The sequence below is a fragment of the Lagopus leucura genome, unplaced genomic scaffold, assembly GCF_019238085.1.
Source record: "Lagopus leucura isolate 7727_CA_CO unplaced genomic scaffold, USGS_WTPT01 Super-Scaffold_100034, whole genome shotgun sequence".
Taxonomy (NCBI): domain Eukaryota; kingdom Metazoa; phylum Chordata; class Aves; order Galliformes; family Phasianidae; genus Lagopus; species Lagopus leucura.
The window spans coordinates 2,719,663-2,747,661 of NW_024962283.1; the positions used below are offsets into that span (position 1 = coordinate 2,719,663).

At 42.9% G+C, this 27,999-nt stretch overlaps 1 long non-coding RNA gene across 4 annotated transcripts; it reads left to right on the plus strand.

The window, feature by feature from the left end:
* The first annotated feature begins 171 nt into the window (after positions 1–171).
* On the plus strand, positions 172–27,989 carry LOC122186134. Of its 4 annotated transcripts, none has more exons than XR_006181066.1 (7): positions 172–376; positions 692–748; positions 2,787–2,919; positions 6,404–6,598; positions 6,853–6,907; positions 12,386–12,462; positions 27,021–27,989. It is a non-coding gene; the product is annotated as an uncharacterized LOC122186134 (long non-coding RNA). The 4 variants fall into 4 exon arrangements; XR_006181065.1 differs by lacking the exon at positions 12,386–12,462 and adding an exon at positions 26,683–26,881; XR_006181064.1 differs by lacking the exon at positions 12,386–12,462 and having other exon boundaries at positions 27,021–27,988.
* Positions 27,990–27,999: the final 10 nt, after the last annotated feature.

Consider the following 27,999-nt stretch of genomic DNA (forward strand, 5'->3'; position numbering starts at 1 on the left):
CTTCCCTTATTTATAGCCATGCGGGGTGGGTATTTATAGTGCCCTCTCTGGGGCAGCGTTTGCAGGTGGTTGTGGGGTGAGGAGTTGGTGTGGAGCCTTTGTGGAAGGGGGCTGTGGCTGTTTGTGGCTGGGCTTTAATACTTTTTTTTCTTACTTTGATTTGCAGTATTGTTTTTTGCTTTCTGGAACTGAGAGCAGAGGAATGGAAGGCTTTTGAGCCAGTAGAGCGTGCTTCTGAATTATGGTTGCTTATGCTTTTGTTGTTCAGCTTTGTGGGCTATCCCTGCACTCTTTATTTGCATTTTGGATTTGGAGTACATGTAAAAGTTTCTGCTTGCTTGAAGGTGGCTCAGGATCTCACTAACTGAACGAGCAGGTAGGTGGGTAAGGCAATTACTTGTGTATCCTAAAATAAAGCTGGCAGCACACTTGTAGCTTATTTGTTTTAACTAGGAGAACTCCTGGTGCTCTATAAAGAGAGAAACTGGATAGATCTGGGCTTTTAAAAGAAAAAAAGTCTGTGTCTGAAGGTAACTGGTAGCTAAAATGAGGAAGGGAATTCATTAGGAATCAGTAAGGAAGCTTGTGCGTGAAAGTGTATTGTCCAGGTAATAGAAGTGATCTCCTATTTCAGCTGTATGAGTCATAATTCTGGTTATGTTCCTATTGATTTTGTTTTCTTTCACTTCAGTGCAACTGTAGAGAGAACTCTACATGAAGGCAAAGTACAGAACCCTAACAAAGAACTGTAAGTATTTTAAAGATTTCTACTTTTGCTTAGAGCTGTTGGTGGTAGAGTTGCATGAAAACCCAGGAGGGGAGTCTGGAGAAAGAGAAGAGGCTTTATGGGACAAAATCTTGTGAAACAGGGGAGGGTTAGTGACCTACTGCCTTGTTTGTGAGAATCTGATGTAGTGCAGTTCATATTGAGAGAGTGGAAGGCTGAATGTATCTGAGACATGAGTTTTGATACCTTAAAATTGGTAGGTGCTGGGGGGAATAGTTTGCTATCAGCATTATGAGACAGTGACTTTTTACAGTTTGGCCCTTTTTTTTGCCATTCCTTGCATTTACATGCCTTAAAAAGCTTGAATTGGTCTCTACTTGTAAGAAGGTTGAGGTGTGATGCTTTGAACATGGCTTGTCCTGTTGGTTCATGCAGTCTTAGTGCCATGGAGTAGCTGTCTAAAATGGCTCATAAAGCAAATCTGCCATATATGTGTTTGTATGACGTGATTACCCAGATGAGTTAGGATCTGGGATTAGGGGTTTTTCCATCATAACACTCCCTGCTCTGCATGTAGTCCATAACTGAGGTTTATTTAGTGGCAGCTGAAAGCCCCTTTCTGTTCTGACTTTGAAACAACCATTAAATGTATGCCCATGTGAAACTTAATGCTTCTGTGAGCCTCAGGTGTTCGTGCTTAGCACTACAGTGTGCAGACACAGAGCTTCATGCAGTGTAAGCAGTTGCTCTCTTAAAAAGAAGCAATTGATGTATCCAAAAGAGACCTTGCATTTAATTAACATATGCTGGCCAAGCCATACATCAACTTGAGAAATCAATACAGCCTGCAGGATAAGATGCCAGTACTGTCCTGTGCTTAAGCTAGCAAGAAAAATTGGGCTTCATCTTAAAGCTGTTGATGGTGTGTTCCTAGACTAATGTAAGTAAATGTAGCAAACCTACAGCTCCTACTGTGCAGAACCTGATTCCATCAGCTTCCAGCTGTAAGGCTTTGGGAAATGAGCTACTAACAGGTGTGAATGGATTAAAACTGAGGAGCTGCTGGTGGAGCTGTAGGAGAAAGGGTAGTGAGGGATGGCTTGCTATTGAATGGGATATGTGAGGTGCTGGGGATTGCAAGGATGGGTGTCTGTATGGGTAAGAAATGGGTTGTGAGGTGCTTTATTAAAGGCATTTTGTTCTGATGTACAGCAAAACTAAACTAGCTGAATGCAAAGGGTATGCTGTAATGTATGCAAGTACATAGAAAAAAAGCTTTTCAGTGCACCCCCAGTTGCTTTTTCTCACAAGGAGAAGGGAGCACAGGGGGAGGTCCTATCTCTAATGGAAGACATCAGCTGTAAGTGTTCAGCTCCTAATTGCACTGGCAACTGGAGTTCAGAAAGAGGTGTTGTTACTGAGGAGTCAGTTGCTCTTCGCACGCAGTCCAGGAAGCACATTATTTCTCAGGATGTGGGTAGGAATGTCCTCTGAAGTGTGCTAAGGAGCAAATCAGCTGCTGTGTGAGAGCAGTAGATGGGTGCAGTGGGTTACATGTTGTCTACAACTGCACTGAATATTAAACTTCGGATGGCTGAATCTTTGGATGCGGCTCAGGTGAGAGTGCATCAAGTAGTGTGGAGGTCTTTGCACGCTCAGAACAGCCCTTTCCTCTGGACTGCTTTCATGCAGTGGGGGAGTTTTGGTTTTGTCACAGATTAGTGGCTGTGGGGCTGACAGGATCCTTGACTCTTGCTGAAGAGCTGCAGCCTTTTCCTAGGACAATTCTTATTCTGTGCCCCAAGCTGGAGCAGAACAGCAGTACCAAAATCACTATTTGCTCAAGGTTTAAGTGTAGGACTGGGAGGTGACTGACCACAAAACTGCATATCTGGTGCTAAATACTCCTAGAGCTGCTGAGCCATTGTAGAAATGATTTTATGTTTATCTTACCACTGATGATAACATAATAGAGCAATTACTGGGTGAAGTATGCACTGGAGAGCAGTTACAACTATGTAGAAACATTGTCTTAATACCTACTCTTTCATGCTTGCAGGGACAGGAGCTGGTCTGCTGAGAAACTGGCGAGGTGTTTCAAGCCTGTGTGCCAGGAGTGCAGAACTCAGTTTGCTGCAACTCTCCCCTCAATGGTAGAAGCTTCACTTACAAATGCTGTGCTACAGAGGAAGGTAGGCAACAGTCCTACAGTCCTTAAGAGCTGTGTTCCAGCTACATGTGGGGGTACAGTAAAGCACTACTGTCTGTGGTAATGAAGGGCTGCCAAGTTTAACTTGATGGAGGCTTTTATCATGCAGGCTGCCAATTCAAGGTAGTAGGCATAACTTCAGCTTGCCTCATATTCTCCCTTTCTACTCTTCTGAATTGTGGAGTTGTTTCTTTGTAAATGTAACAAGGATAAGGCTGTTGCTGTTAATGTATTTGCATGATGTGCTTTCAAAAATGTCAATTCCTACTTACACCTGCTGACTTCTGTTCTGAGATTGTTACAGGCTGTACTCTAGCACCCTTGTAGTGCAAAAACTATGCACTTAGGTTGCATAATGTAGCAGCATTGTTTCTAGGCTGAGGAAGTACAGAGAGCAGGTTATTTTTTAGAAAGATGATGTCTTGTGTAAAGGTTTTGGGGATCGGGATGCAATTGATTGCATTTTGTATGGATACAGTTGAAAATACCTGAGATGCTCACAGCTGTGCTGAAAGCACCTAATGCTTTGTCTCAGTATATGACTGTGGGGGAACTCCTTATCAGAGGTGTAAACCAACTGGTAACAGTGCTTTCAGAAGCCTCCAAACAAACTGCTTTAGACTATTAGTAAGTTGCCTTTCAGGTGTCCTGTGTGAGTCAGAATTTCAGTGCTTCAATTAGAATTCAGAGCTCTAAATTCAAGTCCTCTAAGCAACAGTAAAGAACAGGGCTCGTATGGCAGAATTGCAGCTGTGAATGGAACTGATTCATTGAAATGAATGTTGCATAAAAATATGGCATTTATTGCTTGGCTGTTGAAGGACATTCCTGTACAGAGCTACGTTCTCCTTCAAGGTACTTCAAACCTAAATGTGTGCAAATATGGGGGCCGTATACCTTAAGCAATCATTGCTTTGCTAAGTGCACTGTATAGTTTATTCATCTGTGAGTAGTAATTGAGGCTTGGACTGCTTTTACAGTGTTGAGTAATAAAACAACCATGATGTACAATAATGCTGGAGAGCTCCAAGGAGGCTCATTTACATGATAGCAGGGGAAATGGTCTTGCAAGGAATAAGAATTAAGAGGTTGGTATTGTGCAAGGTGGTGTTTCCTTCAGATGAAGCCTGACATGAAGGAAGTTGGGGGGGAAAGGGGTATAAAAAGCCGTTTAAAATTCTGAGCCTGTTCTTTCATCTGAAATAGAGAAGATAAATTAAATCTGGGGTAAATCCTCTTGGGGTAGTGCAGGAACAATAGAACAGGAGGTTTTCTGTTACCACATCAGAGATCAGATCTTTCCTTTTTTCCTTCAAGACAGAGGCTGACGTGTGTATGTGCTTCAATGCTTCAGTTTTTGAAGTCAGTCTTCCTTTCAATAGATGGAATAACATTTGTCCTTGGACTGTTTTGCCCTATATTTTGTTTTTGAGGCGAGACTTCTGCTTTTCCTACTTTTTTTCCTGTTCTCTATACTCTGGTTTGCTTTAGAACAGGATGAGTTCCACCTGCTATACGGTTTGAAGGGCCTCTAGTTCCTCAGTAGGCTTTGTCATCTGTAGCATGGCTGAGATTGGAGCCTCAAAGCAAGAGGGAGGATGTGTTGTATTGGTGCAGGAAAGGAATTGTTCTGTCTGAGCTTGTCTGTGTTGCGCTGCTGAAAAGCTGAGCACTAAATGTGAAAAGCTGATTGTGAAACATATCTTTAGACATTGATGAACGGTGTAAGAAGAGCCTTTGGGAAGAGTGGTGCCTTCTTAGAGAGAAATAGAGACAAGATGACTGTTTTCTCTTGAACTGAAGAATGATGGATGTTATCCTGCTGACCCTTCTCTTATTACCATTGAGATGATGTATATGTTAATTGTCCCTTAAAATATTGATGAACACAGCTCTGGCCTGGGGTGGTTCCAAGTACTCCAAGTTTCATTTAAAACTGGGGGGGGAGAGAGGCTATTTACAGCTGCAGGCTTCCCACGAGTCTTATAGAAAATGATTTGTAGCAGTGCTGACATGGCTTCTGTCTCTGACAGCAGAGATCCCAGCAATGGGCCTCCTTAGCTGACGTTAGCCTCTGTGAATGCTCCCAGAGGTATGCTGAGAAACTCCCAGCGTCTGCTTCACCATTTGTAAGGCATGCCAGGATTCTGTGTAAAAGATACTACTGGAAAGCAAAGTAGTGTTATTGTTGTCATAAAGCTGACATGAGTACATCTGTGTGTCCTGGGGGAACGCGCTGTATGAGCACAAAGTGACTTGGTAGTCTTCCCACCCTTAAAACACAGCAGCTTTTATAGCTGTACAATCCTTGTTTATAAAATATATTGATCCAGCAGCATCATAATCTAGAGATGTAACTTCTCTCATTAGGCAGAGACTGCAAGTTGCTGTAGCAATTTAATACAATTAGTGAATACAGGCAGAGGTAGGAAGAGGTGCCTGGTCTGGCAAGGGGCTGCTTGAAAGGCTTATATGGATGTATCATAATGATGGAGGATTGTGTGCTTGAGTCAGGGCTGCTTGTCCATGTGCACTTACATTAACTTGTCTGCAGAATTTGTTTTACCTGGAGGAATCCACCTTTGCTGATGGCATGAGGCTGAAGATATAATTGTGGTGGCTGGCATCTCGGAGCTCTCCTTTGAGAAAGCTCTGTTCAGGTCCACTGCAGCCTCCTAATATCAGGAAAGATGCCTGAGGAATTCTGCCACTGTTTCTTTCAAAACTGTGCTTGAACTGAGAGGCTGTTTCATGTTGGAGTCACTAAATTCTTAGAAAGAGAGGCCACTTTCTCAATACCATTTCATGCTGTTGCTCTCATTGAAAGGGGGGAGAGCAAGCTCAAGCTTACAGATGGCCAAGGTGTTCTGTCTTCTCAGCAGATAGGCAGTGATGCAGTCATGTGTGCAAATCCTCTAGCAGCCTAGTGACTTTATTCATCATTTTTCACAGCTGCTTGTCACTCATAACAAATTTACATCATTGTCATCCTTTCAATTTTCCTAGTAGTAGGAAAGCAAGCAGCTGAAGGTAGGAGAGGGCAACTGTCTCATCTTACATTCACAGCAAGCTGCTGTAGAGTGTGAGGGAAAGATCTCTGTCACTTCACCTGTTTCTGTTGCCTGGTTTTAGCTAGTAACCCAGTCAAAAATTAGCAAGTTTGTACAGTGTACTTCTGCAATTTGTTCTCTGCTCTGGTGGTATTAATGGCTACTTGCCAGCCCTGCTACCCTGCCAGGCAACTTGCATTACTGATCCTGCTGCATGTTATGATGCATGTTAATGTGCCTGGTGTGGCAAGCACTTGTCTCTGTGGGAAAAGGTGAAGGGAATGTGGAAGGTCTGCTAAAATGAATAAAACAACATGGGTAATGCTGTGCAGGAAGAATTTATCTTTTAGCTTGGGCTGCAATATGCGTAGAGTGTGTAGGTTAAAGTAACCCTGTTCCATCATCTGCTTTGTACAGCTATGAATACATATGGATGGAAGTCTTAAGATGGGTCAGAACTGATTCAGCTGCTGACATTGTGACACTGGACTTGCAAATGCAAACAGTGACAAGATTTATCCAAGATCCAAGTAGTCTGTGCCAGGAGGTGCTGGTTAATCTTTGTTTGCTGGCAGCTGGGGAGAATGCTACATGAGCTAAGTTCAACTTGCTGTGGGTATTCATACCTTGTCTTCCTTGCTTCTGTGTATGAAATACTTCGTGCTGCTATCAAAGCCTTTCTGAAGCAATAGATGCATTTGACTCTTTGTGATACCTGTTAACTGGGATGCTGTTTTGCTCGGACTTGTTGCTTGCTGCATGCTCCAGCTGATACTTGATTTATTCTTGCTGGCTTCAATTTTTCATTCCACTTAAAACAAGTTGTGAGTGAGGTGTTCTGTTGATTGCTTTCTGTGTCCCTTCAGGTGTGTGGAAACTTCTTATTGCCTTTGGGAGAGTCAGAATCAAAAGAGGAGGAAGGTAGGGACTTGGTTTTGAGTTGCTTATTTTCTGGAGCAGAGCTGACTTAAGCCAAGATTCTTCGTTGAAGCCTTGTATGTGTTCATTTAGATCTGGAAGAATTAATGAGCTTTTTATTAGAGGGCAAGGAGTGGTTTTGCAGAGATTGGTAGCATTGACTGTTGAAATGCTCATAAAATGTTGCAAGATCTGAAAAGCCATTCTCGTTGTTAGCTAGGTCAAGTGATTGCAAGCATTTTCCAGGCACAAATGAAAAACTGCAGAAGCTGCACCTGCATTATTATTCACCCATACCCGTCCTTCCTTCTGCTCAGCACGTAATGGTCTGGTAAGCAGGACAGCAGCATCCTAGAAAGAAGGCACAGTCATCCCAGCCCTCTATTCTTTATGCTCTGCTGAAGTTTCTATTAATAGATGGCATGGTGGCTCCTGTTCCCTTGCTCTCTTATTAGTGAGGTTTTTAGTTTTCAGCAGAGCTGGCTGATGTGCTCATTGGATCTTGAAGGATTTGCTCCATGACAGATACAAGATATGAGTACAAATGCAAGACATGCTTTAAATTCATAGAGGAATTCTCATGGGGATGCTGGTGAAAAACAGCTCAAGATACATTGGTGTCCCTGCCTCACATATCAGAGGGACAGCCTTTCTTAGAGTGTTCTTGCTAGGACGCAGTAGTTACCCAGTGCTTCAGGCAGAATGGATGATGATCCTGTCCTCATTCTCCCAGTGCCAATGGAGAAGCCTGCTGCTTGAGACCAGAGCAGCAGAAATGGTGAAGCCCTGTTCCAAAAAACCAAGGCTGAAGGATGACTTGTGGCTTGTTTTTTTTCTACTGAGGGGGAAGAGTTGTTCAATATGAGTAAAAATTAATGTGAGCACTTAAAAGTGCTGATCGTGATCCAAGGATCATAAAACATTATCTGAAGGTGAATTTGTAATACTGATTTAGAGCTAGCTGAGGAGCTAGATGTAACATACCATGTTACCAGTGAAAGTACTGATAATAGCACTAGATGTGGAGTGAGGTTAAGGACTGGCATGTTTGTCTCAGAACACTTAAGCCTCGTGTTCTACTTTCCATGTGCCCAATGCTGCTCAGTGATTCGCATCTTAACTCGTATTCTGATCTGTGTTATTTGTGCATTTTAGTAGACAATGGCTTAAAATATATGGGTGGCTGGAAGGAGGACGGCAGCAGAATGAGTTTGGTTTTATTTGGGCTAAGTGAAGAAATGATTTTGAGGAAATGAGTTGGTTGTTACGTGGACAGTTCTGTTATCAGCAGGTTGGAGGGGATTGCTGGCCCGCAGATAAGCAGCCTCTTATCAGTCTGTTTCCTTCAGAGATGGACAACTTCTGTTTTTCCTCCTGTTTTGTGTTAAGTTTACATGTGAAAAGCACGGAATGTGTAAACAAGTACATCTCTTGCAGGGTAAGAGGATTATAGATGGAGATGCTTAGAAATCTTCTTAACCTGCTTAGAGGATATCGAGTAAGTGCAGTCTCAGATTCAGCTTTGTTTTGTACTTTCTTACCTGCCTCAGGTAGAGAGCTTTATAGACCTGGGATTGCTTAGATGCTGAGGCTCTTGAAGCTTTGTTTTGGACAATTGGTTACTGGTGAGCAAAGTTCATGTACTCCAGATGAGAAATGAAGAGCTCAGTAGGCCTGTTCTATGAGACTCTGTGTTTTCCACAGTTTAACTTGCTGAGTGTAAGTTTTCCTCCTGCTCTGATTTGAGTTACAGTTAACCTCAGTAAAAATTACTTGGGGGAAGAAAGCCAAACCCAACACTGATTTTGTTCTCATTCCTTCTAAATCTGCAGGAAGCTGTGGATTAATAGTTCAGACTACAGACAGAGGTTTATCTCAGTAATAACCTGAGTTCAGCTGCAACCTGCTGTCAGGCTTCTGAGAAATAATAGGGCAGGAAAAGTGGCCATCCAGAAAGTACTGAAGTGTTGACTCCAGCTGTGACACTTCTGCTTAGGTTGTTCACTTTCTTCCTTTTGGCTTAAGATATGAATCAATGCATGTATTGCCAGCACCCGCCTAGCCTTCGGATACGGCACAAATTAAGGAATACTTCTGCAGAAGTGGATGGTGAACAAAGTGCTCCATAAATTTTTTAAAACTGTATTTTGAGCTATCCAAATGATCATTATAATGCATTATTCAGTCAGAAAGAAGTGCTTCGTGAGATCGGTGAAATATATCTTCATTGTAAGTGCATCTGTTGTTCCTTGCAAATGATTAGCTGTTGCTGAGTTGTAAATTTTGCTCTTTTGTGTATGGCTAAGATGATTTTTTTCCTAATTAAGGACTGACAATAAGAAGATAGCTGCACCTAATATAGATAGGTCTCTTAGTCACTTGTTTACTGGGTCGTAAATGCAGCTGACAGCTTAAAACAGCACTGTTTTGTTGTGGCAGAGCCTGCAGTCCTACACGTGTGCTTGAGTATCATCATTCTGCAGGCTGGACTGATGGATAATGGCACCAGCAGGCATTAGGCTTGGACAGAGAGTGGGAGATGACTTATTTTTAGGACTGGCCAATGTTTCTCACTGTCCTTTCGAAATGGGGAGGTTGGCAGCAGCGTTGAGGAATGGTTCTGTTGCTGAAGCCAGGAGCTGTGAAACCCCAGAGGTCAGCCGTTTCCCACTTGTATCCCTGGAAAGCAAAGAAGTCTTTTCCTCCAGAAATAATAGGGAGGCTGCAATAGGAGCTGTGTTGTTTCTGGTTGGCTTCTGATTTTGAAAAGTGAATAAATTTTCTTGAAGTATTTGGAAAGTGTTGGATTTCAGCGACCTCTCTAGCCTATGAAATTCCAATACTTTCTCAAAGAATGCGGTGACTTTGTAGTGGGCTTTGAGATGTGACAGCTTGTGTGCTTTACCATGGAAATACGAACAAAACAAAAAGCTTGTCTTGTTCAGAGATCTGAGACAGCAGTATCTGACTATGGAGGAGAAGCTTCAGGAAGCATGAGCGAATCTGGAGGAGTAAAACTTTCAGCTTCTGAGGGTGAGGTTTGCTTTAGGTTTGAGTGTATGTTGTGTAACAGGCATGAAGTGGGATGGTAGTGCTTGTTTGGCAGTCATGTGGTTGTTCACCCATTCGTCCATCAGCATGAAGCTTGCTGGAGAACTCATCTGATGTGAGAAGTGCAAGCAGTGGAATCCAGAAGCTCCTTGTCTCTGAGATGGGGTGGGTGTGCATTTGTTGGGGGTGTTCTGTGCTGAGTAATAATTCAGTGATAGCTCAAAACTGAGTTAGAAGGGGCTTCATTCCATGTGGCCACAGGACTACATTGTACAAATACCTCTTCTGCTGTCAGACTCTTTTTGCTGCTGAGAGCATCGCTCAAAACGTGTCTGAGCAGGGAAGGAAAACTGAGTTTTAAGTATCTCAGCTGGGATGACAACTGGAGTGTTTATATAGGCATTTGTGCTGTGCAGCTCCTATGAGCACTTGGAGATCTCTGCAGGGCTAATTTATTTCTGAGCTAGTGAAAAGGCTTTTAAAGGTAGTAGCTGTCAACAAATAAGCAGGTAGCTATCAAAATAGGCTGCTGTAGGAGGTAACCTTGTTGCTTACTCCCTAGGGCTAACCTTTAGGAATGTGAAAATCTCTTTTGCACTCCAGGACAATAAGCAGCAAGGCCAGCTGTTGCACTTAAGAGTTGCCTTTTTTGCTTATAGCTGGGCCTTTTTGTTTGCACTTGGAAGTGGAACAGCTGGGAGGAAGCTTGCTGTAAGCTCTTCCATATTGTTTCTATGGAAACTGTTAGCTTTCCTGTAGGTTTTCAGTGGGTGCAAGCTGTGGGTGCCTCTGAGTAATTGTTGCATTAGACACTTCTGAACCTTATGCCTGGACACCAGTAGATCTCCAAAATGGTTTCCTAGGTGATGGCATTTTCCATGCTGGGGACAGGAATAGGTGTGTTAGCAATGCTTAAGCAGTGCTTTCTGTATCTTATTGCTGATGATGGAGTAGCAGCTTAAGTCTTTGGACCATAGGTGCCTGTCTGGGACTTTGTTATAAATGGGAACCTATTGGTCTGAGGCTGATAAATCCTAAGTGGATGGCTGGGCAGTGTGAGATGAAAAGCAGTGCTGAAGGCCATGTGCTTCACAGAGGACTTGTATTTGTCTGGGAGGCCTGGGAGCCTTCATCAATTGATGTGAGCATATCTTTTCTCCAGTTGAAGTGCCTGAGGGCAGCTTGATCAGGGTAGTTTTCTTCTGGGGGAGTAGCAGAGGGTTCTGTGCTGTCGCTCTGCCTGCAAGGAAATGCCAAAATGCAGCACGTGCTGCTAATCGAGAGCTGAGGCTCTCCTGGTGTGATAAGAACCTGGCAATAAAAATAAGGAATGACTATGACATGTTGCCAGATTACCCAGTGTCTTAAAGCAGTCTGTATAAACAGTGCATGCTGGAATACTTAGCTCTGATGCCAGGATGAAATGTGGAAACTATCTCTAAGGAAGATGGTGCACCAGCTCCTGATAAAGAGAGATTTCTGCTAAAAACAATAGATAAAACTGATGTTCTAGGTATGTTCAGTGGTATGTTTTTGAGTTATTGCAGAGATAAGGAGCTGGAATGAGAGTTGCAGGAGATTAGAGTATCCTTTGAGGGGAAAAAACAAGATATTTATAGAGATAAAATGTGTTACTAAAAGTAAATTGCTTTCAGAATTGGGTGGGAGTACAAGTATCTTAAATTGTGGTTGTGCTTTAAAATGCATAGAAAGAATCTCAAAATGCATACAGAGGATCAGTTTCCATTAAAAGGTATTGCTTTTAATCACTGTGCAATCCTATTGAATTCCATATTGGCTGCTTTTCTAGGGCTCTGAGGAGCCTTCTGTAAAAGGCTATAAGATGACACAGTTAAACCACGTAACTGCTGTGTGGGATTTCAGCAAAGAGAGCTTTTGGTCAAGTGCTTAAATGCTGGGAGCTGAGGTTATCCAACAGAACATGAGTGTTCAGCCCAGGTCCTTCCTATTGCCTGCAAATATCTTGCACGAGTTGCAGGCTTGATGCTATTAACAGACAAGTCTTGCCCCCTGCATCCCCTGACTTCACTGTGCAGTGGTGTCGGTCCTTCACACAGCTGTAAATGGATGAGCTGCAGTGGCTATTAAACCTGGGTCAGAGAAGGGTATGTTTGCTGCCTTTATGTAACTTGGGTTTTTGTATGGAGGAGAAACTCTTTACTCTTCCTATGGGCTCTGAGAAAGCCCTGTACTGGCAGGGCCCATTAATTTTTAATTTAGTCTTCTCCACACTGCACTGCTGTTTTGTTTTATGAGGACATTATGCTGAAATGAAGGCTTGTAAAACAGGACTTTAAAGTTTGAGAAAGGTGCAGTCATTATAGTAATATGCATGCCAAAATGGAAATGAGTGGGTATTTACAGCGTGTTTAATATTAATTATATTTTATTGTGATGTCATCCTTGCAGGTCAACTGGATGGTGAGATGCGATGTAGACTGCAAATCCCTGGGCAGAGGACTGATGTGGGGGCCTCACAGAGTAGGGTGAGCTTTGCAGAGGCTGGGGGGGAAATAGCCCTTGTGTTTTGTTGTAGGTGGCTGGGTAATAGAGGCAGGGAGCTGTCGTTGCAGGAGGGCTGCTGAGTGGCAGCTTTGCTAGCTCTGCTCCAGGTGCTTCAGCTAGAGCTGTGTTTGAGCTGCTGGTGTGAGAAATGAGGCTCAGCTTCTTCTGAGCACTTGGATAGTGCTTTTGCTTTGACCTGCACAACACAAGAACTATAGATAGAGAAATATTTTTTTTCAAAGCTTAATCTACAGATTTGCAAGGTGAAGTGTTTCTCCCTTTGGAATTGGTGGCAGCTTACAGGACTTCAGCAGCCCGCGTAGAATAGTATGAAATAATGAATAATAGAGAGCTGGTACAGAAATTAAGCAAACCCATTCTTCTGATCCAAAGAGATCCAATTTGGGTCAGATAAAGAACAAGGTGGGTTTTTTCTTTGCCTCAACACAAATCTGTAGTTGATGAGCACAAATAATGAGCAGAGGGAACAAAGCTTTAGGGACTGTGGGTTATGTAGTTGCTGGCAAGCTGTGGAACAGTTAAGTGAAATAATCCGTGGCAAGACTTGTTCTGTCCTGTGTGCTACCTGAGGGGTTAAATATAAGAGCCAGCTGCAGCCAATTTTCTCTCTTGAAAAGGTGGCAGCCAGAGGGGTGATGGGGTGGGAAGGCTTCCCTTGTCTGAAAATTGAAGCATTCTAAATCCCTGAAGCTCCCATCCACCCTTAAAAAGAGAGAATAAGATAAAGGAAAGCTGAAGCACAGGAGGAAGCTTCTAGTCAGCAGACTGCAGTGGTAGTGAATAGGATTTTCACAGCTCACTAACCTCTTGAGTGTTTAATAAATCCCAGAGATCCATTCCAAGGATAAGGTGGCCCTGGTATCTAAGCAGACAGCCATTGCCTGCTGTCATCTTGGTGACAAGTGACCCTGCACAGCAGGACCAATTACCCAGCTAACAAACTGGAGACAAGTGTCTCCTTCCCTGCTCTCCTGGCAGCTGGGCTGAAGGTGCCATGGTTGCCATGGCAATGATGCTTCAGGTGCTGACAGTGTGAGTGCTTGTGATGAAGTGACTGAGGAATGGGTTTGTAGGCTTTTCTTTCTTTTTTTTCCCCCCCCATTGATTTCTTTGGTTCATCACGTGGCCTTGTGTTGACAGATTGAGGAATACTCTTTGTTGAGCTGTCGGATGCTGGTTCCTTGTAAGGCAAATTGGTGAGTTCAAGGTGTAGTAGATCCTGAATCAGTGCTAGATGAGTTCCTGTGCTGGTTAAGATAGCTGTGTAGATGTATATGAAGCAAGAAAAGGTTTTTTGCAGGCTGCGTTGCAGGGGGGACAGCCTGGGATTTCCTGTGAGCTTGTCTTTTAAATGTTGGTGTGCCATCTCTGCAGGTGAGATGATTTTTGTCTCAATCTTTGAGGAGTGGGACTGGCTTCTCCTTAAGCAGTTGCTGCTGGTCACCAAACTGTAGATCTAAGCAAATGAAGAGTTACAAAGCTGTGGGTGTTGCCAAGAAGGGTAACTGGGGAGCCAATCTAAGCAGACAATTGATGTCCTAATCAGCCAGCTGGTGGCAGAAGGCCCAGCTGGTGTCTCAGAAGTGATTTTGAGCTGCTGCTTCTTCAGCTAGGAGGCTCCCCATGGATCTGTCCGCTTTTCTTTCAGAGGAGTTTGCTGTTTGGCCCTTTGGCCTGTTAGCTTGGCAAATAAAAAATATTGGACTAAAAGACGTGTCTGAAGTTCTCATACTGGCTTTGCATCCTTGTGATATATATGACAAGTCAATAGACTTACCTCCTGTCAATTGGTATGCCATCAGGAACCCTGAAATATTCAAGCCAAGAGGGAACCATGTAAGTGAGTGAAATTCCATTATGAAATAGTTCCACTTTGAAAGTGAAAGCTGTATGTGTTCAAGGGGAGATTAGAGTGGCTAGAAACACTTGCAGATGTCAACTGGCGTGGCATAAATCTGTGTAAGTAGCTAGGCAGCCTGGATTTTCTTATTCCTAGATTGGTTTTGGTTATCAATGAGTAATGAGGTTGCTTACTGTCTTAAAAATAGAATTTCTTTCGGGAAGTGGCTGCGTTTTACGGTATTGAGTTACAAACAGGCTGCACACAGAAAACCAGCTGGAAACTGCATGCTGGGGTTTATTTTGGGGGATGGGAATAGTGAGAGGAAAGGAGGTAAATGTGGTGTTCCAGCAAAGCAGGTGAAGTTTTAATACTGCTTTCTTTTGAAGTTGAGATGCAGAACAAAAGGATGTAATGTAGGTTGGTGATGGCAAAAGACAGTGAGCCCAAAGTGCAGGAATTTAAGGAACTGCCTGCACCTCTGTAGCATTAGAACCAAAGTGATTATTAATTTCTCTTTCAGGAAAGACCGTTTGTGCTCTTCAGTGATGTGGAACGTAGCTGAGTGTAGCTGTGTTAGGGCACGCACCTTGAGAGCCAGCAGGCAGGGTAGGGATTTGCACACAGAAGGCAAAAGCCTTTACACAGTGCCAATAATGCACATTGTAAAACAGTTACAATAACATTCACTGCAGCCATGAAAACAATTTTACAGCAGATTAAACACACTTAGAAAGAGGAAAAAGATGAGAGAGAAAGCAATACCAACACTAAATTAGGGTTTAGTCAGCAGCAGAAAGAGCACAAGAGAATGAGAGTGTTCCAAGCGTTCTCTACTGCATAGTTTCCTTTTTTCCAGGCCAACTATTCTGCTATAATCTATTTTGTTGGTCTGCTATTTGAATTGAGAAACTCTTTTCTGGAATAATGCCTGTTAGTGAAAATTACAAATCTGAGATGAGCATTAACTTAAATAGAGCTCTCAGAACCCATGGCTCCTCAGTTATTGCTGCTTTGTGGATCTCCAAACTGGAGTAAGAAGCATCCGAATGAGGTGGACCTTGCTGGTGGCTTGTTCCAGTGTGGGAAAAGGGAGAATTTGACTGTTCTCTTGGAATGGAGAGAGCAGCTCTGTTTTGCATATAGTTTTGTTGTAGTTATTGGTCCTGAGATCTCAGGAAGAACTGAGAAGGGTTTACTTGTGTGTGATTTTTATTTTCAGGCTTCATTATTTTGACACCTCTTGGCAATTTTCCTGTGTGCTTAAACTGCACATTACTGAGAAGAATGTTTTTAGGCAGCTACATTATCAAATTGGGCGAAGTTTATTTACTGTTTGACTTCTGGCTCTGACATCTATTTCTCTAAACAATTTCCGTTAAATGAATTATTTTTCAATAAAATTGAGTGGGTTCCCACATGGCTTTTTTTCTGTTCAGTTTGCACGTTCTTTCCTTTGGTGCCAGTCGCACCATTTCCTGGGTAAAGGATGCTTTTAAGAAGTCATGCATTGCTTGGTGCTGTCATTAAAGGAAGAACCAAAGACGACCGAAGAAAACCTCGCAGCTTTTAGCTGCTGAATGACTTATTTACTCATTGAGAGTAAGGGCTGTTACGCTTTATTCTCCTGTCTTTAAGAAGTGAGTATTTATTGATGAGGCCAGAGGAGTTTGGGTTGGAACCAAACAGTTGTACCACCGTTACAACGAGACCAAGGTTTGGGTTGCTGTTCAGCACAGGCAGCAGTGTGAACCTAATAAGCAGTGCTTTTTAAAAATGGATGCAATAAAGCTAGCTTCAGTTCTGGGTGCTGTACTGTGAGCTTCAGTTAGTAAATGGGTCACATTGGTTTAGCTGCCAATTAATTTCGAATGCTAAGTGAAAATTACTGCACATCTCCCTCATTTCAGTGTAAGAGGGATGAGCTGCTGTTGAAGGCTTGTCTGTCTTGCTTTCTCCAGTGATAACCTCCTGCACAAACTTCCCCTTACATGAGTCCTGTCCCTGTTTGCATTCACTGTACTGTCTCAAACACTTAGAAAGCCATTATCAGGCTCAGAAACTTCTTGAGATAAGATTGGGCCACTCAGGCAAGCCGATAGATAACATCCATCTGCCTCAGAATGAAATCCAGCTGACATCAATACTGACCCTGCGTCCCCTTTGGGGATATTATTGTCTGGCAGTAGCAAGGCGCACTCTTTAGAATTGTAATTCTGATGAACCCTGTTTTGTATCGTTGGCCTGAACATCCTTACAGCCCAGACACAGCTTGGCTGTGTTGCTTAGCAATGCATTTCTGCCAGAGTGCTGTACAGACCCGAGGCCTTTTAAAGTTTTCTAGGCCACTTTCTTGCTGCTGCAATTGAAACTTGAGCAAGAAAATGAGATAGCTTTCAAGAATCTCTCCAAATCCAAATATTTGATTTTATTATTTTTTTTTTTTTTTCCTGAGGTTTATAGGGAGAGAACACAAAGGTAGTTCAGAAGATTTCCAGGCAGGAGATGGGAAAGGTAGGAATGAGTGCACTGCACTTTGTGCAGTGATGATGCTGTGGTTTAAAGCTTGCAGGCTGAGTGGTGGTGGTGGAACTCACCTGTCAGACCTCTGAAAATGGGTTCTGGCCTAGAGATGCTTTGAGTGTTCAGTGGGGCAGAGTCAGAGGAGCACAGCCACTGCCCTTGTGGAATGAGTTTCTGTAGAGTGCTTTTACCATAATGAGCTGCTTGGTGTCAGGTCTGCTGCTTTAAAAAAGAAAAAACACGCAGAAAAATAAAAAAAAATCCACCCTGAAATAGAAAACTTGTCTGGATCTGCAAGGAAATAGCAGCAGGTGTAGGAAACTGCATTGCATCTGCTGAAGAAAGCCTGTGTGCAAAATTGATTGCCAATACTTGTTTCCCAGGGGAGATGCAGGTTTAGGGCAGATCATGGGCTGAGGACCATCAGCTCTGACCTGTGAGTGCTGTTAGACCTGACCCTGTTGTCTCTGAGCTGAAGGGTCTCACTGAATGTTATCTCAAGGGCGTACAACTGAAGTTCAGCTTCCAGGATTGCTTTGGCATGTAATGACACCTTGCATTTTGATAACATCAGGCTCCTGGATTGCATTACTACTGAATGTGACCCTTGTTTTCACCTATTCTTGTGGCTCTTCGGTTTTGTAATGTTCTTCAAAATGCTTCTCTTCCCATTTCTGCTCTGATTTCTGTTCTGATGCGATGCTGCTTCCCTGCCTAGTGCTCCTCTAGAGTTCTTACATTAGTCTCATGATAGAGTAAAATGAAATGCAGTGCTAAAATCAGAGATGCCTGCTCTTAGGAACCAATTTTTAGCTCTTGCTCACTTGGGTCCAGTGATTGTTGGACAAAAAATTGCGTCAGCTCTATAGCTTTGTCTCGTTAAGAGTTAAGCAAGTTTCATGGTGTGCTCACAGTTCTGATTTACATTTGGTAGAGCCACAATGCAGTGTTACAGAGACGTACATTGGGATCTTCTTGCTATGTTACAGACCTGAGCGAGCTTTGCCAACTTATGATTTGTTTGTTTGTGTCAATTGAGATGCACAGTTGCAAAGAGGGGGTTTATGGGCTGTTGTAGCCATTTGGGCTTCAGTTGGGACTCTAAAGGGATGCTGCTTCAAGATAACCTTGCGTAGCAGAAAGATACTCAAAGTAGAGTTTGGAGCTGCTGTACTAATGGGAAGTTTGCTTCCAAACAATCAATAACTAATCTATTCAAAGATTTAATTGGAGATGCTTAGGAGAAATTAATAATGGATGTTTAAGTGATAGTTCCTTTTAACTTTGCAAGAACATTAAGACAAAGTAAACATCAGAGGAATTGCAGTAAAGCAGGCAAACTGGGGAAAATTAGGTATGCAAAACAGAGCTGTATAAATCTGCATGTAATTAACTGGGGGAGAGTTCCTGAAATTATCATACAGGCTGAATAAGTTGGTATAAGCATGAAAATGAAATGAAAAGACGCTGTGCTGGGAAGAAAGATGGTATGGTATATGGGAGGAACTGCTGTAGTCATCCTTCAAAGGACGGCTGAGTCGTCAGGACAGTTCCTAAGTGAAATATAAAATATTCACTGTTAGGTGTTATAATTGAGTACATAACTTCAAGTTGTTTGACAGCTCTGATCTTCATCAACCCAGCTGAGGAGGTTTTTATTTTTCATACAGCAGTACCAGTGGCAGCTCAGGAGCTTCCTGCGTCTTCTGTTCTTTATATTGCTTTCCTTCCTTTCTTCTCAAGGCACAAAGGTGTTTACTGAAATGCTCGAGGACTTGGATTTATTTCCAAGCCATCATTGTTGTGATAAACTTGCATTATTCATAAGGCAGCATTTTCCTATTTATCACTCGCAAATGGTGTGCTCCAACAGATGCATGTGGCGAGATACCCAGTAATGAAGCTATCATGCTTGGAATTACTTCCAGCTTGCTATTGTTAGACTGCATGAAATTGGTCCTGCTGCAATTCTGGTGTGATGAAGTTGGGTGAGGGTGCAGTCTGACCCCCCTCCCTCCCCCCAAAGAGAGTCAGCAGAAGTGCTCTGTGTCACTGCTGGAAATAACTGGGGAGCTGGGCAGATCCAGGCTCTGCAGGCTGAAATTCAGCCTGGTTGCAACAAGTTTCCACCCTTATACATACATGAAATGTGCTCTATCAGGTATAGGGCTGCACCTGCACGATGTAGGTGGTGTAGTAGCAGCTCAGGATGTCCTGCAGGACTTTGAGATATTGCTGTAATCCAAATCCCTTTGCTGAAATGTCTGTTATTGTCCTGTGTAATCCATCCGTGGGCCCTTTGCTAGAGTTGGAACGAGGAAACAAAAGGCTTTCACCATTTGGTGTGCTGTTGCTGGTTCCCTTGTGACCTTACTGTAGCACCTAATGTGTTTGAAAACAGAGCACTGACCTGGGGCTTGTTAATTAGTGTCCCTGCTTGATCAGAGTGGCTGGCCTTCTGCTTGTCAGGTCAGGTAGGCTGTAAAATCAAGCAGTAAATGCTGCCATCCTAATGAACTGTTTGAAATAAGTACCAATTAAAGCATTAAATAAGCTCTGCTCCTGAACCAGCCTTTTTTATTGGTGGTTATTAAATTACAGATTGCAACAAAAGAAAACCATTAGCAGGGGCCATTTGTAGCAGCATTATTGCTCCTTGTTTGCATTTGCTGGAGTGGACAAGAGGAGATAATGGTTTGTGGGTTTGTTTGGGATGTGGGTTAGACAGCAGCAGAAGGGTGAATATCTGCCATGGAGGTACCTGGGGAAAGCAGTGTGGTTGCTGAGATGGACACATATCAGCTGTATACAGCTGCATAAATGGTTATGGTGGAGGTGAGGCTTTTGAGGATGTGTCAGAGGAGTGGGGAGGGAGGAGTGCTGTGTTCCCTGCTGTTAGTTTTGTTAAATTTGTGGCAGAGTTGATGACTGCTCTGTAAGACCAGGTTGTGTGAAGCAAAACGTTAATGAAGCTCTTGGGTATAAAGTGAGATGGAAGCATCCAGGTGGAGCTGGGTGTGAAGGGGACAGTTCTGTCTGATGTGTTCAGCTGGGTGTGTAGTTCTGTTATGTTCTCAGCTTAGGAATTAAGGCAGGAGAGAGCCCACCTAATGCAACTGATGTCATTACAGAGCAGCAAGGAGATGACCGGACTCCAAGCTGCTGAATCGGAGCCTTCAACACCTCTGGGATAAAGGGTTGAAATGTTTGGGATTGGAGGGTAGAGCTGTACAGTTCTGGTGCTGTGTGGAGCCGTGTGGAAATGGCATTATTTCATGCCTCGTTGTAAGGCTTAACGTTACTGGAATTTTATTTCCTGTTAGAAGGAAGCAGGCTCAGTTGGAGGCTTTTCATTGGCTTTTCAGTTCTTGAGGATGAGAAATAGGCTGTGAGGGGATGGTGGCATGCAGATGTCTCTTGAACTGAGTTAAAGCAGTTACCTGGCTTGTGAGCTGAGCCTGCCTGGAACGATAACAAAATGCTGTCTGCTGATGTCTAGATTAACTCAGTGGGTAAGGATTAGCTGAGCATTCTGTAGCGTTGATTTTTCAGCTTAGTGTGCTGTGTTATCTCATCTTGTAGGGAGCTGGCACTGTACTGTGTTCCTCTGCTATAGAGGAATAAATCCAGAGGTGAGAGCAGCTGGGGAGCCTTCATCCCCAGCCACAGTGCCCTCTTCACAGGAGCCACTGCTGGCAAGGCGGTCTGGTTATTTGTTACTCTCACAGCAAGTTGTTAACAAGTGTTGTGCTTGTCTTTAGGCTGTATTAATAAAACATAAACATTTCTCTAAGGCCACTGGTTGTTTAGATACTGAGTTGCTTTGATTTTTTTTGTACTGTCAGTTGGCTTAAGAGGGAGAGATTCTGACAGTGAGCAAGCAAAACTGCTTGATTTGTAGCAGCTTTGTTGGATGCTTGGAAGTCTTGGCTATCTAAAGTAAACCATTTACATCAGTTATTTTACTCCTCACTTCTAGGCACAGTGCAGAAATCCTGATTTCTTTGTATGCATCCGTGGAGGCTAAGTATGTGTCTTCCCCCAGGTCCTGCTCTGTTCCCATCAAATTGCAGTGAAATTTCAGATGAATTTGAATGAAACAGACCCCCAGTGCCTGGGAAGAGAATGCAGTTGAGGCTCACACTTTTATCATGAAATGTCATAGAGTTCTTTTGTAGTGAAACTGGATGCGAAGTTGTCTGGTGCAGCAATTGAGCAGGAATTCCTCGTTTCAGGGAACGGTTCTTGATTGGTCTGTGAACCCGGTTGCTTGGGAAGGATTAACAAAGGCAAATGTTGCTTTAAGAAATATATTTTGTTTTGTTTTCCATTGCAACTTAACCTGAGAATCCATTGCTTGTGTTTGGATAACTTTTTTCTTGACCTTTTTTTCTAATCCATTCTTATTTGTGTGAAATCTTACAAATAAGTGCTTGTACTGAGGACAAAGCTGCAGGTGAATAACAAAACTAAGGTCTCCTTTTCATGTGCTGTCATTATGGACAGAGTGAATGGTACTGAAGCAGAATGCATAGCTCAGGCTTTTAGTACTACAGGAATTGATTATTGTAATTTTTTGTTCTCAGAATTGCTCTAATTTGCTAACACTGTTCCAAATTCAGTCCTGTGTCTGACTGCAAGAAGAAAATAATATTATTCAGCTTCCTTTAGTTGCCTCTTCACTGGTTACCAGCTTTTTTGCAGTTGACTTTGCTAGTTCTTGCATTCTGTTCTTTGCAGTTTTCCTTTACTGCCTGTTTTCTCATTTATCTGTTTGCATATTGCTGTAATACAAAACTCTGTTAGTCTACAGGTGACTTTTCAGTTCTTTAGCAGTATTGGAATGCAGATTTCTTTTCAGGTGAGTCCTTCTCTGTCTCCCTTGCCCTACAGCCATTGAGATGTGCTTAAACCACCTGTTTAATATCAAACTAGTTGACAAATCCAGTAGTTGAATTGTTGCTGCTGTGGAGTTCCTTGAGGAAATTTAACTTCTTAATTTAGTCTTGTGCCCCTTAGTGCTCTTTCTCCCCCGTTTTTGATTAATTACTGTTTATTGCCTTAATGTGTTTCCACACGTGCTGCTGCAGTCAGAAAACGGGGCATCTTCAGAAGTTCTATCCCTGTCACTTAGTTTAGAAAGCTTGGAATATAATTTTCTCCTTCTATTGACTGATATCAACAGAGCTGTTACTGCATCTCAGTGCTCAGAAGTAAAGGAAAAAACCCTGCTTCATAGATGAGTCTCTTGTACTTCTCATTAAATATGTATTTCTCTTGGTCCTTCCCTTGCTAAGATTGCATGGGCTTCATTCTCAAACCATTCTCAAACCTGTCCTTGCTGTTTGCCTCAGCGTAGAGCTTCTTGTGCCATCAGTTTGCCTGCAGTTCAATTTTGTGAAGGGTCACTCTTCCAACCTTCTGACGACTGCAGTGTCAAGAGGAAATCAGAGTATGAAAACAAGCCATTGGGAGCAAAAATTGCCATGACAGCCCTGGCCATCTAGCTTTGAGGTTTTGCAAACAGAGGAAGGAATGGTATTTCCATTTGTTTCAATGTCTTAACATTTTACAGGTGTCTGTAGCATTGGTAATGGCACAGCAGTGCATTTCTAGAGAGCAGCAAATACCTGCACAAATTGACTTTTTGTCAGTTGGGTAACTCACACTGCCCTTATTTTTTTTTAATCTATTCCTCCAATATCAACAAACTGATTTTCTCCAAGTTCCTATCCATAAAGAGGGAAGGGGGATAACTTCCACCATTGCCTGGAAGTCTGAAAATCAATTTCCTTGCTGCATTGCAGATATTCCGTATGATTTTGGCTGAGCTGTTTAATTACTTGTGTCTGTCCCCAGAGTGGGAAAGGGAGATGATAATGGTTTTCTAACCTGGGGATGTAATAACTTATTAATGTCATATGCTCTGGTGCTGTGACATAAGAATAAGGTATATCATGTTAGCTTTGAAATTGCCTTCTTAATGACCTCTGGTCTTATGCAGCCTCTTCAGAGAGCTTTTCGCATGTATGGATTCTTAATTTTTCAAAGGAGTGATGACTTATTGCTCCCAAAGTATAACCTTATGTTTTTTGTAGGTCTATCAGCAGCAACTTGGAAATCAAGTTCTTGTTGCATTTCCTTGCGAATGGCATATAGGAAAGCTTTAAGTATATCTGGGGTGGGCTAATTTCAGGGGCACAAAATCTAATTTAAAGGAAAAACCAATTTTCTTTGTGGTTTTGATAATGAAATGTTTGTTGAAAGCCTACAGGAGGATCTAATACAGCTTTTATAAATCTGTTGCAACTTGTGAAGGCCAGTTAAGTTGAAAGAAAGGAGCAGAATAGTGCATGACTCATGTTGATCATAGAATCAAAGACCTTAAAGATCATGCATGTGGTGTTGTCCTCTTGAATGAGAAGGGAACCTAAAGCTGGGAGGTGAGGTGGCAGGCTTTTGTTGACGCTGTTGCCATTGCATAGAGCAGTGAATGAAAAGCAAAGGGCTTCAGCTGCTGCTAAGTGAGCAAACTGGTGTTATTCAGGTCACAGAATCACAGAATTGTAGGGGTTGGAAGGGATCTCCAGAGATCATCGAGTCCAAACCCCTGCCAAAGCAGGTTCCCTACAGCAGGTCGCACAGGTCGGCATCCAGGCAGGTCTTGAACATCTCCAGAGAAGGAGACTCCACCACCTCCCTGGGCAGCCTGTTCCAGTGCTCCGTCACCCAGGTCAGCTAGATGAAGTATCCTTACTGTTGTTCTGCTACTGAGACTTGGGCTGTATCTGCACTATGTCACACTCCTTGCATGTCTGCTAGCTTGTAGGGACTATCAGAGCTCTTCATGGTGTGGGCTAGACATGCCCACGGTATTCTAGGTGGCAACTTCAGGCCTGTATTTCAGGTTCTGCTTGAGCATCAGATGGGATCTGGTACTAAGAGGGAGAGAACCATGAGCCATCTCTCAGCCAGCTGCTCAGCCAGCGAGCTGCAGATGTCCCCTAAGAGGGCTGCTCTTGGAAATATCATGTACAAACAATAATTAAAGCAATGACTGTTCTGAATACGAATTGGTCGGAGCTGGCTTTGGAATGGTATTTTCTACTGAATTTGAGGGGGGGGGATGGGAAAAGGAGAAAATGAAAATGAAAGCCATCTTTTCACAGAATGTTTTGTAAATACTGTGGATTTCTAAAGGAAAACCGGCCATCCAAAACACAGGGTGGTTTGGGTGGAATTTCAAAACCCACTTTTCAAATGTAAATGATATATAAAAGTCCAGAGGAAAAAAAGGGATTTTGGTTCTGCAGTCTTTTTTCCCTATTCTGATCCAGTCAGATTTTAATCCCTGTAGGTATAAAACAAGCTTTTGCAATAGAATGTTTTCTTCCTAATGGTGAGCCATCAGTCATTCAGTCATGTTGTATGCCAGCCTGCCCATTTTGTTTGGGATAAGCCAACCGACCTCAAGACCATGCAGGGACTAGTAAGAGGTGCCAAAACTGATGGGAGATGCTCAAGGCCTCGTGTTTGACACAACTAATGACACTGCTGATAATAGGGAAGCTGTGGTTTAGCATGGGCTTCCCAAAGAGCACATTGCCCAATGAAGGGGAAATGTTGCAGCAGAATTAATCGCTACCTGGGAAACAATTTCACGCTAGGCTAAACAGGAATTTAAACAGGGCTAGTTCACAACCCAAGCTTTGATTGTCAGGAACAACAAATAGGAAGAAAAGATGGTTAACTCAAGTTATGAGCATGTGTCTGGTCTGTAAATCAATAGTTGCCTGCTGATCATAATTCCATGAAGCACTTTGTGCAGCAGTTCTGTGTAAGTGTGCAACTGGAGCTGTGGGGAAGGAGGGGTGATCAAGTATCAAGAGGCAGTGAATGAGGGGATATATTGGCACCTTGCAGATGTAGGATGCAGCACAAGGCTGAATGCATCTCCAAAATACTCAGTTTATCTGCTTGCATCCCAAGGGCTTTGCAGAGCACTTCAGTCTGTGACAGATGTTCTTGGTAATATCCTCGGTTATTTGGAGGAGTGCAGATGGAAGAAACTTAAAATACATCAGTTCGATGGATCAGAAGTTCACACAGTACTGACTTTGGGACTATTTTGATGCTTGCTGAATCTGTACAGCTTATTTTTTTGGATTAGGCTGCTGTATGAATCTTGTGCAGTCAGCAACTGAAGCTGATATTGTGCAGATCTGTTTGGCTCTTGCTGAGGCAGAAGGAGGTCTTGAAGTTGGGGAGCTCAGCACTAAAAGAGGTCTGTGACAGTGTTATAGGACCCAATGCAACAGCTGCTGCTTGTGGAGGGTTTATGGCCATGTTGTGAAGCAGGAGCTGTGCAACTCCAGGCTGTCATTCTGCACTTCAAGGCAAGTCCTCTACACAAGTAGGAAATCTTTTTGGTGGGGAGGAAACTATCAGGCTATAATAGCATGTTTTAAATGGATGAATGGTTAGGTGCACACCTTGGCTAGCACAACAGGATGGTCCTTAAAGCTTCCTCTTAATATTTAAAGAGTACCTCAGCATCTCAAGAACATATTTGCTGTCCTTCCTTGTGTCATTAATGTGGGAGAGTACATCAGGCAACCGGTTCCTCTATTAAATGTGCCTCCACTTAGAGCTGTGTTCTGTGTTTGTATTTCCTTTTGAAAGGCTGGATCTTTCAGGGGGAAAAAAAAAGTAGATGCACTTAGCAGTGCTATCTCCTGAATGAGGCAGAACAGAAGAGATGCTATTATGTGCCATGTACCTGTAGTTGAAAAGAATAGGTTATTTTAACAATAACTTTAAAGCTCAGGCAAGTGAGGTTTAATCTCTTCTGTTCATTATAGCCAGATGGGATATAGCCCCAGAAACTGCAATATTCTCCTTAGTAATGTGGTTGAGATTCAGAAAGGCAATGGCAAAAGCTGGTCGATGTCATTGCGAAGGAGAGGAGGGCTGATATTTCAACACTTGGAAGAAAGGAAATCTGCACAACTGCACACATCTTAAAATCTTCAAGCACTTTCTTCTTTATAGGTAAAGTTGTGGCACCTCTATGGGAAGTAACAGCTAAAAAGATGAAGTAGCTATTGAGGCATTTAAGCCTATCAGAAATAATGGTTCTGAACTATTTCAGAGTCATTATTCTGGAGGGTGCATCAGTATTGTATGTAGAACTAGCATTATTTTCCTGCTCTTAGAGAATACTTCTGCTGCAGGGCATCTCTTCAGCTCCAACTTGCACAATATTGTTGCACAATACAGGCTGTACATAACTTCCAGGGATAAATAGGCACCCAACCATTTCTGACTGGCAAAATAAGACTGAAAGGACCCTGAAACCAAGATCATGTTGTTGTTTTGACTCGTTTAAAGAGGCTAATGGCAGTATTTCTGGAGATGGATATAATGAAGCATAAATGTCTGTTTCTCCTGGTCTGAGGCAAGTAGTACATTAGGGCACAAATGCAGGAAGAAGCTAACAGTAGCAAAAGTTGCTTGAGCTCATGCTCTGCCTTGGTAACTGTTTTCAGACTGCTCTTGCCACATCCACCTGTCAATACATGTGTCCTGGAAAGCCAGACTCTCTTCTGAATACTGTGGAAGAGCAGATTAAATATGTAGCACTTAGAATTGCTGGATTTCGTGTGTGAAGGAACAGTCTGGCACACAGGTGTGTTGAGGTGGTACTGCGAGCATCCTCAGCAAACCTTGTGCTGCCTGCAGGGCTGTAGCATGTTCTGTCTCTGCACTCAGGTAACTACACTGTCTGTTTAATATTTAATGTTTTTTTGCCTTTCAGTTGAATTCCTGGTGGGGTATCACTAGTGTGAAGTCTCTGCTCCTGGCTGAACAGGCACGGTGGCTTCGTCTGTCCTGTTAGAAGCCGTTCATCACTTTAATATCTGAATCGGAGGATTCCATTAGAATCATCAGATTTTGCCAGTACTTCACAATGTAGAGCTGCAAACTCGCCGAGTGCCTCTGATGGGTCATATGAGGTCCCTTAATATAGCACTTTACAGCCTTTGATAGATTACCAGCCTGATGTTTTTGAAAGGCTGGGTTTTTTTTCCTTCCAAATGTCTTTTCACTCTACATTCTGCTGCTGGCGCTCACTGCAGTATTTTTTTTTCCTAGGCTTTGACACTTGTGCTGCTACTTTGGCCTTGGAGACTTCTGACACAGCCCACTTTCCTGAGTAGAGACCTGTTTGCAGGGCCTTGGCAGGGTTTGAAAGGCATTGCTTCTGCTCCTGTGTTGCAGGTTCAGCCTGGGTTTCAAGAGGGTGCAAGAGGCTTCAAGAGGCTTCGTGGTTTCCTGAAGGGAAAGTGACAGGTGCCACATTTCTTTGTGCAAGTCTGTAACTGTGTCATGGCATTCCAGTACTTACCCCAAGATGAGTGATGATTGTACTAATTAAGAACTGAAGTGGAAGGATATGAGAAGGATGCAGTATGGGGTGTTTTCTAATAAAACTGAACTACTTTGGCAGCAGCTGATGCTGCTTTTCTCATGGCAGCCTTTATTTCCCTTGTAAAACCTAGAACATTCTTTCAAAACCAGCTCTGGTGCTGGGAGGAGCACGTGCAGTGCAGAGCAAGCCTTAACTTCATTTTACTCTCTGTATCTTACAGAAGTAGAAGCTTAGGCTTTCTAGACTCCTGTCCTTTGTTCCTCTGTGGTTTGCTGCATGCTTTTGAATCTGTTACCTTGTCATAACTGTATTTACTGGGCGTCAGACTGCACTGTTACAGCATCTTATGCACATGCATGTAAAGAAGTAGGGGAACATCAGCTGCACTCAACAGCTGCTTGGATCTCTACTCTCTGCAGACTAGCATTAAGTGACCACATTTTCCTGTATGTGTCAGACCGTGTATGGGTCTTCCACTCCAGTTTTAGACATAAAGAAAAGCTTATCTACAGGAACATATGAGCCCTGTTGCAGCTGGGTAGTTGACAGCAGCGTTCTGGAACGGCAGTGCTGCAGTTTTTCTTACAGTGGTGACACCTTTTATTTATTCCAAGAAACTATTTATTCACCTCTGCAACAGAGCTGCAGCTGTGCTGTTACACCCCAGGTGTACTTTGCTCATATTTACATAACCCATCATTA